The sequence below is a fragment of the Ceratotherium simum genome, chromosome 19 (genome assembly GCF_057802395.1).
Source record: "Ceratotherium simum simum isolate JZ-2026a chromosome 19, ASM5780239v1, whole genome shotgun sequence".
NCBI classification, from domain to species: Eukaryota; Metazoa; Chordata; class Mammalia; order Perissodactyla; family Rhinocerotidae; genus Ceratotherium; species Ceratotherium simum.
In genome coordinates this window covers 47,563,191-47,575,576 of record NC_141918.1, presented here as the reverse complement: position 1 = coordinate 47,575,576, position 12,386 = coordinate 47,563,191, and positions in this window count along the sequence as shown.

The following is a 12,386-nucleotide window of genomic DNA, read 5'->3' as shown; positions in this document are numbered from 1 at the left end:
AATATTTGATTAAATTAACTTATTCCTATAACAAGTAAAATTGGCAATGAAAGTAGGTTCGAGGAAAAACACAACTGCCATTTGGTATTTGGTAAATCACGTGGAACAGAAGCAGTTTAGAGACAGAAACTTTTTTGTTTGTTTGTTTGATTTGGTATAATTTTGCTCCATGGGAAGTTCCATAAAATTGATGTAAATACTTGTTGAATAGATTAGTTCAGCTAGGGCAACGATGACTGATAACAGTTATGTTTACAATCTGCACCCAAACATCGGCTCTCTCTTGAGGACAGCTGTTCGTGGATTTCCGTCCTCATGCGTCCTGTACAGCAAATCCCAGCCTCAGAAGTCACCCAAGGGAGAGTACCTCCGGACTTATGAAGCTGTATATCTACCTACAGTATCTTCTACTCAAACGGGTTCATCCTTGACCTTTGTTCTGGTGTCTGTATTTGTCATTTCTTTACTCCTTTTTGTTAAATATTGCCATTTTAACTTTTACTACTTTACTTTAGTGTTCCTCATGTTAATTACATATGAATGGTATGATAATTTTCATATTAACCTTTTTATTATTTTCTGTTTTAGTATCATAAACTATTAATATTAATCATGGTTTTAATCTTGTTTTTCTGTTAATTTAGTGTACCATTTAAACATATTATGTAACCGCTTGCTCATTGTTCTATTTATTCTTTATTTACCGGTCCCAGCACCCAACACTTTGCCTGACACACAGTAGACAACAAATATAATCATGTTGATATTAGGTGCTATGGACAGTTTTTAGCTCTCCAATACTCTAACTCCATTTTTCATTTATAAGAACATCTACTTAGAGAACTTTTTGACTCCAAAAGATATGCATGTATAGCTTGAATAAATTTTTTAGTTTATTATTTTAATTTATAGAAAAGAAATCAACTAAAAGAAATCAAAGAAAACTAAGAAACATAGAGATATACTATGTTCAAATATTGGAAAAATAATTCTGGAAATCATGTAAATTCTCCCCAGTTTATTTATGGATTTTAATGCAGTACAATTGAAATCTCAGCAGGATTTTTTTATATAGAGAGAATTTGATTCTCAAGTTTATGTGGAATACCAAAGGGAATGTCAACGGAGGTAGAATTAAACAATTTTGAGTAAAAGAATGTATTTAAAGGAATCACATTACCTAACTTTAAGACTTAGTACAAAGTTACGGTTGTTAGACAGTGTGATAAAGGTGAAGGGGTGGACAGATGGATGGAATAGAATAGAGACTCCAGAAATAGACCCACTGACTCTAGAACAGACCCAATAAAGCCAATTGATTTTTGATGAAAGAGCAAAACCAATACCATGGTCAAAGGAAACCCATTTAAACAAATGTTGGGAAAGTTGGATGTCCATATGTTAAAAGTTAAACCTTTACTTGACGTCTTATATAACTATTAACTCAAAGGGATCATAAATTTAAATGTAAAACTATAAGATTTTCAAAAGAAAATATAGGAGAAAATCTTTGTAATCTAGAGTTAGGCAACAAGTTCTTAGATTTGACACCAAAACCATAATTCTTAAAAGAAAATAATAAAAAATTGGATTTCATCAAAATTAAAAATATTCACTTTACAAAAGACAGAGTTAAGGAAATGAAAAGACAGACAGGTTATAGACTAGGAAGAAATCCTGGCAAATCTTGTATCTAAAATGTACTGCTTGTACCTATCACATATAATGAACTCTCTAAACTCAACATTTAGAAAGCAAACAACACAACTGAAAATGGGCAAATAATTTGCATAGACATTTCTATTCAAAGAAGATACAAGGATGGCAAATAAGCACATAAAAAGATGTTCAACATAGTTTGCCATTAAAGAAATGCAATTAAAAACTACAACGAATACTGCTGCATACCTATTAGGATGGCTAATATAAAACTGACAACATCAAGTGTTGGTGGGGATGCAGAGGAACTGGGACTCTCATACATTGTAGTGGGCATGCCAAATGATATAGCCACTGTTATGTGTCAAATTATGTCCTCCCAAAATTTGTACTTTGAAGTCCAAACCCCCAGTACCTTGGAATGCGAACTTATTTGAAAATAGGATCATTGCAAATGTAATTATTTAAGATGAGGTCATATTGGAGTAGGGTGAACCCTTAATCCACATGACTGGTATCCTTATAAAAAGGGAAAGTATGGACACAGATATGCACACAGGGAGAATACCAGGTGACCATGAGAGATGACATGATACAAACCAAGATTGTCAGCAAACCACTGGAAGCTAGGAGAGAGGCATGAAACTGATTCTCCCTGACAGCCTCAGAAGGAGCCAACTCTATGGACACTTTGATCTTGGACTTCTACCTTCAGAACCATGAGGCAATTAATTTCTATTGTTTAAACCACCCAGTTTGTGGTGCTTTGTGACAGCAGCCATAGGAAACTAAAACAGCCACTCTGGAAAACTCTGGAGCAATTTCTTATAAAATTACACAGACACCTACCATTGACCTTGCAATCCCACTCCGGGGCATTTACCACAGAGAAATGAAAAGGTATGTTCACACAAAAACTTCTACTAGATTGTTTACAACAGTTCAATCTATAATTGCCAAAACCCGGAAAGAACCCAAATATCCTCCAGTGGGTGAATGGATAAACAAACTGCACATCCATATAATGGAATCCCACGCAACAAAAAACATTAAGATATAATTAAAACAAACAAAACAAACAACAACAAAACTCCTCCAAGAAATTTGATACACACAACTAGGTGAACCGTTAAGGCTGAGTTAAAGAAGCCAATAACAAAATATCACACTGTATGATACCACGTATACAACTTTCTCAGAAAGAAAAATTGATAGTGATGATGTATAGATCAGTCGTTACCAGAGATAAAGATGGGGAAAAGTGGTCATTGTAAAGGGATAGTGTAAAGGAATTTTGAGGATGATGAAACTTTTTTGTGTCCTGACTATAGTGGTGTTTATTTGAATCTACACAGGTCTTAAAATTCATAAAGCTGTGTACCAAAGCTGTTTCTCAAAATGAGAAAAAATCAATTTGACTATATTGTAATTTAAAGATAAAATAAAATAAAGTAATCTGAGTTGATCACTATTTCAAAGGTCAAAAAAGAAAAGAGAGAAAATTCAAAATTCTTTGCCACAAAGAGGATGAAATTTGACTAGAAAAATGCAATGTGATGTTACAACTTGAATAGAAAATGAAAATTGGCAAAAACAAATTACAAAAGGTAAGATAAGTTTTGCCAATACACATGAAAATTCATTCAACCTCACTGGTAGTCAGGGAAAAGTAAATTATAAATAGACTAGCAATGGGGTGACATTTTTTCTCCCATCATATTTGCCAAATTGGCAAATAATACAAACAGAAAATTTACATATGAGGAAATGAAAATTTTACATACACATATGCAAGTACGGCCAGCTACTTCAATGGGAAAATGCAAATTTAAGAAGCCAACAAAGTGCCATTAATTCACCCACCAGATGGAATAAATCTAAAAGAAAAGAAATAACTAGTTGTGGAAAAAATTATGGATATATCTATCACTCTCATATATTTTTCAATGAACTGTGAATTGCTACAATATTGTTGAGAATTATTCTGGTAATATGTAAATGATATTAAGAAACAGACACAAACTCTTTTACTTAGCAGTTCTGAATGGAAATTCATTCTAAAGTATTCAAAGCTCCCATAGATAAAGCTGTATGAAAGAGAATATTTATTGCAACACTGTGTGGGGTGCCAAGAGGCAGATGCAGCATTATTAAATGTTCATCAAGAGCAGCACAAGTCATAAAAATATTTTTAAAATGTATATTTTGCGGCCTATTTACCTGCAATATATGCACACACACACACCCTCATAATACACACATACACACACACATATATTTTATTTGAGATGCAGATCAATATTAATATTTGTGTAGATTTCCTAAAGCTAAACCTTTTTTTTTATTTTCTCCTATGGAATTCAAAGGGAAAGTGCACTGAAAACAAGGGAGAAACATGATCTGAATTATATATTAGAAAGATCACTCGTGGTGATCATAGTGAGGTAATAGTACTACTTCTTTTCAACCCATCCTTAATTGGGACAAGTAAATCAGGTATGCCTATGTGAGTCATGGCACTGTGCTATCAAGTATGAATTCATGAAGGAGGATATTTATGAGATGGGCAATAAATAGGCAAATCTGTTGATTGACCTTAATTATCCCAGGGAATTATGATTCCTGCTATACAAAGGAGGTAAGAAGAGATATTTCTGGCATCAAAGAAATTCTCTAGCCAGTTCCTAAATGCAATGGTAAAAAATTACTGAAGTCTACAGCAACTCAATACATGCAGGGCTATCACAGTCTTAGACACTTCAGGAATAAAGTCTTGGGTCATTTCACAAAGAGAACTCTGAATGGGTCTGCAAAAGTAAGTTATAATTTTCCCATGACCAGTTCCAATAATGGCTACTATTGAAGACAGGTATGTTTTCTTTCTTTGGTTATATATCTATATGTATCTTTAAGTGGCTTTTTTCTTATTCTGTATTATTTTATATACATTTGACTCTAAAATTTTGTTGTTGGGTTGTGGGATGTCAAAGGAGGAGTTTCATTGAACTAGAAGGGGAATGATCATCAACCAAAGATGGGTACACAGAGTGAATGACAAAACTTGGATTCCCCACTTTCTGGAGAGAAGAAGAGCCTATCTTCACTTGTAAGAGTGTTGATTACACAAAGCTTGGTGCAGCATGATCTTTGTTTATTATTAGCATTTGAAAGAATAGAAGGGTGTATATGTATGCTGAGTTAACAAAGGTGTGGCTGTGTCAATTTGCCTGTTGTTAGCTCATCATCATCTTTAATCCCTCAGTCTGGTACGGGAACTACATTTCCTTGTTTCACTTATGGGGAGAGCTCTGGCTTCGATAATCTCAATAAGAGGTACTCACGCAGGATTTGTAAGGTGGAAGAGAAGGAGAAGACTCATTCTTCTCTAACCAGTGTGGACAGATATTTGGTCAGAGTGCAGAGGAACTCTGCATCAGATTGTGGGAATTCTCCTACGAAAACCTGCTTCAATGTTGAAGACACCTGAGGGCACTGGCGGCAATTTTCTGTATTTGCAGCCTCCTGATCTCCTGGATTCAGATGGCACTTTTGCTTGAGCCTTGTTCTCCCAGCCCTAAAATCAGTTCCTTGAGCATCTAATTTTAGTATTAATTATTTTCTTGCTTGAAATATCTAAATTTATTCATATTTTGCAAACTCAATTGAGATTGATACAGATTCACATGTCAAAATATTTTCTACCACTTGTGTGCAGTCTACATTTCCAGGGAATTTTTTTGTACGTGTACATATGTATTTTATTATATAAAATACTTTTTATGTTATTACTATGTGGCACATTTTTGCCCTATTCTCAATGTTATGAGATAATTAGTTGTAATTAATTAAATCTTCACACCATTGACGGGGATTTAGTCAATATTTCAACTAAACTCATAATTGTAAATATATAATGATAAAACTCAAAATACTTCAGAATTAAATAAAGAAGGATTTTGAGTGGAGTAAAATACAATAAAAACATATTTAAAATAACTTCCTAGTAAGTACTGAAGTATAAAAACATAGCCAATATTTTTATATAAACTTATATCAGCCCATCCCCATCAGAGTTATCCCCATAGTGGGTTTTAGCGCAAACTGTGTAAGATTCGTAATCAGAAAAAACTGTCTGATCAAGTTCTATATATGAATGCAATATGCAATTAATTTCTGTTTTTGGATTCTAGATTTTTATATAAGGTAGCTATGCAAATAGAGTGGTAGAAGATTCTGTGTGAGATTTCAACGTGCAACACCTCACCTCTAGAAAACAAAATGGTTTGAAGTACTAATTTAGTATCTGTTTGTCGTTTGACAATTCTGTGAAATCCACCCAGTCACCAGATTCATGTAATACTTTCTAAGGGATTTCTTAAAGAGGTGGCCATTTTTCTTTCTCAACAACTAAAAACGTAGTGGGATAAATGATGTGAATTTACACGCTTTACATAAACCCAGATTAATACAGGAAATTTCATTTAATGGTTGACAATGACTCTGGCGGGGTCTGTGGCTAAGTGTCCGTCAGTCGTATCCAGGCATTGGTAAATAAAAGCTGTGAACAGGAGAAGTCTAGAATCCTGGTCCTGGTCCTGTTTCTCTTCTAAGCCTTTTGTCTCCCTGGTTCAAGGTCTTCCTTGATATCCATTGTCAGCTTCCGTGCTCCTGCCCATAGCTCTGTCCATGACCTCCCGACCCCGATGAGTAATTTCTTTTTTTTTTTTTTTTTTTTTTTTTTTTTTTTTTTTTTTTTTATTTTTTGTTTATTGCAGTAACATTGGTTTATAACATTGTAAAAATTTCAGGTGTACATCATTGTACTTCTATTTCTGCATGGACTACATCATGTTCACCACCAAAATACTAATTACAACCCATCACCACACACATGTACCGAATTATCCCTTTCACCCTCCTCCCTCCCCCCTTCCCCTCTGGTAACCACCAATCCAATCTCTGTCCCTATGTGTTTGTTTATTGTTGTTATTATCTACTACTTAATGAAGGAAATCATACGGTATTTGACCTTCTCCCTCTGACTTATTTCACTTTGCATTATACCCTCAATGTCCATCCATGTTGTCACAAATGGCTGGATTTCGTCGTTTCTTATGGCTGAGTAGTATTCCATTAGTATAAATGTGAGTGGCAGAGATTTAGATTACCGAAGTTTAGCCATTAAACATGAGATTTTGTCTCCAAAGAACCTTCAACAAACTTTCATGTTGTTATTCCTATAGGACAATACATAGATATGTGAACCTCAGAAAACCCTGGATAGAGAATTCTTCTTAATGGTAAATATCACTGACAACTATCTTTTGTAAAGTGTTTAATATTGGTGTTTTGAGTAGGATGTATTTTGATTTAGATAGGATAAAGTATGTACTCAAAGGGGAATTGTCTTGGCAAAATCTCCTAACTCATTCATAAAATATTCTCTGGCTATTTTCCTCTGTGCCACTGCAGACTCTTTTTTCAACAACTCTCATCACTCTATGCCTAGTCCATCATCTTTTAGTATTAAAGTTGTCCGCTTGCAATAAAGGCTGAAACAGTATAATTTTTTTGTCTTAGCGATGTCATTGCCTCAACACTTTTTTGTTTTAACCCGCAGCTCCAGACTTCTTTTAAAAACATCCGCAGTATCATTAATAAATTAGCCCCTTTTTTAATGGTAACTTGTCTACTTTTTTGAGTGCTTCTGTGGACCAAGAACTATGTCTAGTGCTTTTAAGCATTATCTCATTTAAGCTTTCGAAAACCTTACTTGTTTTAGAGAATTGAACAATTTCAGGTCTACTCATTTTGGTTTTTAAGTATTACTGTCAAAACAGGAATAATGAGATTATTGTAAATAATGAGTCCATTAAGAATGGAATTGTTTTACATTAGGAAAGTATGTTTACTTTAGTGTTCAAAGTCCCTTAACCATGTTCTCTATCACCGAGTTCCATATGTAAAAGGGACTATTTCTATCACCATAACTCTTAAGCCAGAAACATAGAATAAAATATTTGCAATAAATTTTTACTGATAATAACACACATGCAGAGAAGTACACAAATGTGAAGTATTCAACACAAGGGGTTGTCAAAAAATAAATGCTCCATATGTTACCAACCCCCAGGGCAAGAAACGGAATCTAACCATCACTCAAGGGACTACTTTCCTCCTTTTATTTGCTACTCTTTTACTTCATCCCAAAGATACGTACTATTCTAACACCAAAGATTACTTTTGCTTGTTTTTTACATTTATGTGAATGGAGTAATTAAAGACTTGAACATAAGGCCTGATACCATAAAATTCCTAGAAGAAAACATAGGCAGTAGGCTCCCTGACATTGAATTTGACAGCAAAAACAAAGGCAATAAAAGTAAAAATCAACAAATGGGGTTACATCAAATTAAAAAGCTTTTGCATAGCAAAGGAAGCCATCAAAAAAATGAAAATGCAACCTACAGAATGGGAGAAAACATTTGCAAATCATATACCTGTTAAGGCGTTAATACCCAAAAGATATAAATAACTCATACAACTCAATAGGAAAAAAAAAAAAAAAGTGGGCACAGGAACTGAATAGATATTTTTCCAAAGAAGATATACAAATGACTTACAGGTACACAAAAATGGTGCTCAACGTCACTAATCATCAGGGAAATGCAAATCAAAACCACAAGGAGACATCACCTCACAATGTTAAAATGTCTATCATCAAAAAAAGCAGATCTCTAGGGGCCGGCCCGGTGACGTGGTGGTTAAGTGCACACTCTCTGCTGCGGCGGCCCAGGTTCGGATCCTGGGTGCCCACAAATGCACCGCTTGTCAAGCCATGCTGTGGCAGTGTCCCATATAAAGTGGAGGAAGGTGGACACGGATGTTAGCCCAGGGCCAGTCTTCCTCAGCAAAAAGAGGAGGATTGGCAGATGTTAGCTCAGGGCTGATCTTCCTCACAAAAAAGAAAAAAAAAGCAGATCTCTATTGGCGAGAATGTAGAGAAAAGGGATCTCTTGTGCACTGTTGGTAAGAATGTACATGGGTGCAGCCGCTATAGAAAGCAGTATGGACGTTCCTCAAAAAATGCAAAATACAACTACCATGTGATCCAGCAATTCCATTTCTGGCTATTTATCTGAAGGAAACACAGTCACTATCTTGAAGAGATATATACATCCCATGTAGACTGCAGCTTTATTTACAATTGCCAAGACATGGAAACAACCTAAGTATGCACTAATGGATGAATGGATAAAGAAGGTCTGCTACATATATACAATGGGATATTATTCAGCAGTAAAACAGAAGGAAACCTTGTTATTTGGGACAACATGAATGGACCTTGAGGACATTACACTAAGTGAAATGAGTCAGAGAAAGACAAGTACTGTATATGTGAAATCTAAAAAAACTGAACTCATAGAAACAGCTAACAGATTGGTGGTTGCCAGAGGAGGGGGGTGGGAGGTGGAGGTAGTGGATGAAGGTGATCAAAGGGTACAAACTTCCAATTACAAGATAATTACCTCCTGGAGACGTAATGTACAGCATGGTGAGTATATTTAGTAACACTGAATTATATATTTGAAAGTTTCTAAGAGAGTAAACCTTAAAATTTCTCATCACCAAAAAAATATTGTAACTATGTGAGGTGTTGGATGTTAACTAAACTTGTGGTAATTATCTTGCAATATATACATACATTAAACCATTGTATTGTACACCTTAAATTAACACAATCTTAAATGTCACTTATATATCAATAAAACAGGGAAAGAATAGACAAATGAAAAGAGTATGCAACAAATATATCAAAAAGGGCTTGTCTTGGGGGCCAGTCCTGTGGTGCAAGTGGTTAAGTGCGTGCACTCTGCTGCGGTGGCGTGGGTGCGTGGGTTCAGATCCCAGGCGTGCACGGATGCACTGCTTGGCAAGCCATGCTGTGGTGGCATCCCATACAAAGTAGAAGAAGATGGGCATGGATGTTAGCTGAGGGCCAGTCTTCCTCAGCAAAAAGAGGAGGATTGGCAGATGTTAGCTCAGGGCTGATCTTCCTCATACACAAAAAAAGGGCTTGTCTTACATATAAATGTTACAATTCAGTAAGGAAAATACCAAGATTCCTGTAGAAAATTTGGTAAAAGATATGAAAAGTCAGTTCATAGCAAAATAAATGCACAGAAAAAAAAATGCATCTGTTAAAAATGGATATGATCAAAAGATTTAAGACTAGAGTACTGACAAGTTTGTAAGAATATATACACTTTCCGTCACTGTTGGAAAAAACATTGGCAATATTTTTCAAAAATTTAAAATTCCACATGCAATATTTTTGTCATTCATATATTATTGTCCTATGGCAAAATAAACTCCACAAAGTTGCTCACTGGGAAAAGAAGAAATGGTCCAAACTATCCCTGAAATGGTCTTGATATGTATATTATTGCAAATTAATGCAAGAAAATTCTATGCCATTCGTGAAAAAGAATGGGTAGGCTATTATGTACTGATATATGAAAATCAAATTTTTAAAAAATTTCACAAAATTGTATTGTGCATAATATGCATGTCCCTATTTGTGTTTATTAAAAGGTTGGATAAATTCATATCACACAATACACATACACTCACACATTGAAAAAACAGGAAGAATGAGAGACACTTTTCAATATTTACTCTTTGTCTTTTTCTACTTTTACATCCAGAATGGGGAAGTCAGAGAGGGAAAAGATCCATGATGTTCATTTTGTTACAGGTTAAATTAGATTAAGTTGCTTAATCATTTTTGCTAGATAGAACAACAAGTCAGAGACTTGGTATGCAAAACTTCTTAGGGCAAGTTCTTTACAAGATCATATACATCTAAGGGAGGATGTAGAGGATATAATTTTAACTACTTCTCTATAGTAGCAGAATGACTCACAGTTCTTAGAATAAGAAGATATTTAATAAGTATGTATTGAACGATTGAAGCTACTCCGAAAAATACTAAAAATCATAAAATTTTCTGTGACTTTGCCTGAAATTATAGCAAGAATTCCCACCAAAGTTCTTAAATAAGCATGAAACAATAGACGGTATTTCACAGAGAGTCCTCTGTCTCACATATATCTGGGATATTTTTCTCTTGGTCCCTCAAAATGTGACCAGAATCATTTAAGGATTCTCCAACATTTCCTGTGAGATCCTATATTTGTTATTATTATATGATTGTTAATCATATTGCTAATAGCTCCTTGCAATATATTCTTCAAGTCCATCCATGTTGCTGCAAATGGGACAAATGTGTCTTTTTTAATGGCTGAGTAGTATTCCATTGTGTATATATACCACATCTTCTTTATCCATTCATCAGTTAAAGGACAGTTGAGTTGCTTCCTCATCTTGGCTATTGTGAATAATGCTGCAATTAACGTAGGGGTGCATAAATCTCTTTGAATTGTTCATTTTAATTTCTTTGGATAAATACCCAGTGGTATTAGTATTAGAAGCCATAATATACCACCACTGCTCATAATTCTCCTTATGTTTTGAGAAACGGATGAGGAATACTTCACCCATGTAGAAGATTATCTCACACATCAGTTGTAGGCAGATCTCTTCAACAGCAGGCCTTTTCCTAAAGAGGCAGGTCACTTATATCACAGAGGAGAAAATGTGTGCCCCTGGAAAAAGGCTGTTGACTAAGAGTGAAAAGGAGGGAGTGGAGCCTCACTTGAGTACACCTCCTTCTAATCTCACCAAACAGTTAAGACCTTACTACTCAAACAGGCAAGATGATCCAGGGACCAACGTGTTAGAAATGTAGAATCTCAAGATCCACTCCAGATCTGCTGAATCAGAATGTGCATTTTAACCTGACCCCCAGGTGATGTATTTTAAAGTTTGAGAAACATTGTAAGTCACTCCTCCTCCTTTGGGAAAGAGTGAGTGAATGGGAGAGTGGTGATTCTCAAATATGATGACACCTTAAAATCACCTGGGGAGCTCTTTAAAACACACATTCTTGGGCTCTGTCCCTGAAAAAATTAAATCAGAATCTCTCTGGCCTGGCCTGGGCAAAATAATTTTTATTCTGCCTTCTCAGATGATTCTAATGTGAAGATAGTGTTGAGAATCTCCAGTGTGAGAGATTAGTAGAAGCTCCTCTTCAGAAAAATGCAATATTGAGAGTGACGTCAGCATCATGGCGGAGTGAGCTTTCCCCATTAAACTCTCCCCCTCTAAGACACAACAAAAAGGACATTCATATTCCAACAGAAGCTATTCACACAACACAGTGGATGTCTGAGTCACCCAGGCAGCCATACACCTGAGGACTGAGGTGCTGGAATCCCCAGAGTGGGTGGAAGGAGGTAAGAGGAGCTCCCTTCCTTATCCAAGGACTGTGACCCAGAGACTGAGACCACGCAGCTCTCACCCCCCCCACGTGAAAAACGGCACTCTGCAAGACCCCTCACAGCTCTAGGAGATCCCCCTATGGAGGGAGCAGAGCTGTTATGAGGGTAGTTTCAACAAGCTAGCCCCTCAGGAGAGCAGAGAGCCACAATGGGGTGAAATACTTCTGATATTGGGGCGGGGGGTGAAAGTAAGCACCCCTCCCCCACCCCGCCCACCTGACTGGTGCTTCAGCACAGCAGCACTTCAGCTCAGCCCCACCCCCACAGGCAGTGTCCCCCAGGTGCCTGGACCTGACCAGCAGTGGGGAGAGCCTGCACCCCTGC